The 3733-nt window shown below is 37.7% G+C and overlaps 1 pseudogene; it reads left to right on the top strand.

The window, feature by feature from the left end:
- The first annotated feature begins 2635 nt into the window (after nucleotides 1–2635).
- LOC100590299 lies at nucleotides 2636–3457 on the top strand (annotated as a pseudogene).
- The last annotated feature ends 276 nt before the right edge of the window (nucleotides 3458–3733 follow it).

The raw sequence follows: 3733 nt of genomic DNA, 5'->3' as shown, positions 1-3733 counted from the left end.
TTATATATTACCCAGTCTCAGGTATTTCTTTTTTATTTTTATTTTTTGAGTCAGGGTCTCACTCTGTCACCCAGGCTGGAGTGCAGTGGCACAGTTTCAGCTTACTCCAACCTCCACCTCCTGGGTTCAAGCAATTCTCGTGCCTCAGCCTCTCGAGTAGCTGGGACTGCAGGAGTGCACCACCACACCAAGGTAATTTTGGTATTTTATAATTCAGTTGCCTGGCTGGTCTTGCACTCCTGAGCTCAGGCAATCCACCTGCCGTGGACTCTCAAAGTGCTGAGATTACAGGTGGTAGCCACTGTTCCCGGCCTCAGGTATTTCTTTACAGAAATGCAAGGACAGCCTAACACAATTAGTGAGTTCTCGTTCTGAGTTCACACAAGATCTGATTGTTTAAAAGAGTGTGGCATCTCCCCCTCTCTCTCTTGCTCTTGTTTTTGTCATGTGACATGCTGGTTCCCTTTCTAACTTCAGCCATGATTGTAAGCTTCCTGAGGGCCTCATCAGAAGTAAATGCTGGCACTATGCTTTCTGTACTGTCTGCAGAACTGTGAGCCAATTAAATCTCTTTTCGTTATAAATTATCCAGTCTCAGGTATTCCTTTATAGCAACAAAAGAATGGACTAACACTGTTTCCAAGTCCTGCAAGACATGTAGACATTCAAATATAGGAAGCTCAAAGATCACAAAATAGATTCAACCCAGAAATGTCTTTTCAAGGCACATTATAGTCAAACTGTCAAAAGTCCAAGAGAAAAAAATAATTCAAAAGTCAGAAAGAGAACAGCATCAAGTCACATATAACAGAATCTCCATCAGGCTAACATCAGATTTCTCAATAGAAACTTTACAGGCTAGGAAAAAATGTTATGCTATATTAAAAGAGCTAATTTAGCCTTTCCCAGACAAGTAAAACTGGGAAATTATCATCACTAGACTGATTCTACAAGAAATGCTTAAGGAATCCTACATCTAAAAGTGAAAGGATGATATCTACCATCATGAAAACACATGAAAGTATAAATCTCACTGGTACAGTAGATGTACAAATGAGAAACAGAAAGGAGCCAAACATTACCCCTACAGTAAACCACCAGACTGCAATAGTAAGCAGTAAGAGACAAAGAAAGGAATAAAGGATATACAAAACAACCCCAAAACAATTAACAAAATGACAGGAATAAGTCCTCACCTATCAATGAAAATTTTGAACATGAACAGATTAAATTCCCCACTTAAAATGTGTAGACTGGCTGAATAGATTAAAAACAAACCCAATTATATGCTACCTACAAGAAACTCACTTCACCTGTAAAGACACATATAAACTAAAAGTGAAGAAACGGGAAAAGATTTTCACACAAATGGAAATTCAAAATGAGCAGAAGGGGCTATACTCCCATCAAATAAAATAGACTTTAAGTAAAAAACTGTAAAAAGAGATAAAAAGGTCATTATTTAATGATAAAGGGATCAATTCAGCAAGAGGATATAATAATTCTAAATATATATATTTATGTATATTTTTGTACATTTTGTACCTGTATATTTTTGTAAATTTATGTACATATAAATATATGTGTATTTTATACATATATATGTGTATCTCCAAACTTGGAGCACCCAGATATATAAAGAAGCAAATACTATTAAGTCTAAAGGGAGATAGACTACCATACAATAGTATTTGGGGACTTCAACACCCCACTCTCGGCATTGTACAGATCACCTAGATAGAAAATCAACAAAAACATTGCACATAAACTGTACTTTAGAAAAATGGACCCAACAGACATTTACAGAACATTTTAGAAAACAAATGCAGAATGTACATTCTTCTCAGCAACACATGGAACATTCTTCAGTATAGACCATATGTTAGGCCATAAAACCAGTTGCAACAAATTTTTTAAACTTGAAATTATACCAAGTATCTTATTTGGCCACAGTGAAATAAAACCAGAAATAAATAACAAGAGGAACTTGAAAACTGTACAAGTACATGGAAATGAAACAACATGCTCCCAAATGACTGTGGAGTCAATGAAGAAATTAAGAAGTAAATCAAAAATATTCTTGAAACAAATGAAAACAAAAATACAACATACCAAAACCTATGGGATACAGTAAAAGCAGTGCCTAGAGACATGTTTATAGCAGTAAATGTCCACATCAAAAGAGTAGAACAATTTCAAATAAACAACCTAACAATGCACCTCAAAGATCTAGAAAAGCAAGAACAAATCAAACTCAAAATTAGTAAAATGAAAGAAATAATAAAGATCAGAGCAGAACTAAATGAAATAGATGCTAAAAAAAAAAAAAAAAAAAAAAAAAAAAAAAATACAAAGGACGGCGCAGCACGGTGCGGCGGCGCGCAGCTCCTGCTCGCCTTTCTCCCTTGCTAGGCGAGAGGTTCCTATGGCGCCTGGTCGCCGCCGCCGCTACCGCCACCGCCACCGCCGCTGGGCTGGATGTTGTCTCTATGGCGAGGAGGAGGAGGTGGAGCGCGAGCTCAGCGACACAAGTGCATAAATAAAGGAGAAAATATTTTATGGAACAAATCTTCAATCAAGTATAACATTCTAATGCTTGGCATCGAGACCCCCTTGTGCCCTCACTACCCCAGCAGCAACTGTAGCTCATAGCCCTAGAATTTGTGAAGTTTGGGCTTGCAACTTGGATGAAGAGATGAAGAAAATTCGTCAAGTTATCCGAAAATATCATTACGTTGCTATGGACACCGAGTTTCCAGGTGTGATTGCAAGACCTATTAGAGAATTCAGGAGCAATCCTACCAGTATCAACCATTGCGGTGTAATGTAGACTTGTTAAAGATAATTCAGCTAGGACTGACATTTATGAATGAGCAAGGTGAATACCCTCCAGGAACTTCAACTTCGCAGCTTAATTTTAAATTTAATTTGACTGAGGACATGCATGCCCAGCACTCTATGGAGCTATTAACAACATCTGATTTCCAGTATAAAAAACATTAGGAGGAAGGAATTGAGACCCAGTACTTTGCTGAACTTATGACTTCGGGAGTGCTCCTCTGTGAAGGGGTCAAATGGTTGTCATTTCATAACAGTTATGACTTTGGCTATTTAATTAAAATCCTGACCAACTCTAACTTGCCTGAAGAAGAACTTGACTTCTTTGAGATCCTTCGACTGTTTTTTCCTGTCATTTATGCTGTGAAGTAGCTCATGAAGAGCTGCAAAGGTGGTGGCAGAATAGGTAGAGCTGGAACGGATAGGACCACAGCATCAGGCAGGATCTGATTCATCTCTCACAGGAATGGCCTTTTCCGAAATGAGAGAAATGTTCTTTCAAGATCATATTGATGATGCCAAATATTGTGGTCATTTGCATGGCCTTGGTTCTGGTTCCTCCTGTGTGCAGAATGGCACAGGCAATGTATATGAAGAGAAAGCCAGCAAACAGTCATGACATGAAATAGTCCTTTTATTTTTATTTTATTTTGAGCTACACACATGCTTGTATATAGATTTTATCTCTGGTTGAATCCCTTGAACAACAGACAGTACCTCCCCCCCATCTTTCATGGCCCATTTTATTGTCTGCCTTTCAGTACTAAGTATGACCATTCCTATCTCAGATCTTAATAAAAAGAAACACAGTCAGGTTAAATTTGGCCTTAATTTAATATAATTTAATGGGGAAAGAGACATCCTATTGAATATTTTGATAAACTTTATCTACTCG

Source organism: Nomascus leucogenys, chromosome 12 (genome assembly GCF_006542625.1).
Source record: "Nomascus leucogenys isolate Asia chromosome 12, Asia_NLE_v1, whole genome shotgun sequence".
In the NCBI taxonomy this organism is placed as follows: Eukaryota; Metazoa; Chordata; class Mammalia; order Primates; family Hylobatidae; genus Nomascus; species Nomascus leucogenys.
Note: the sequence above shows the minus strand (reverse complement) of the source record. Positions and strands in the feature narration are given on the sequence as shown.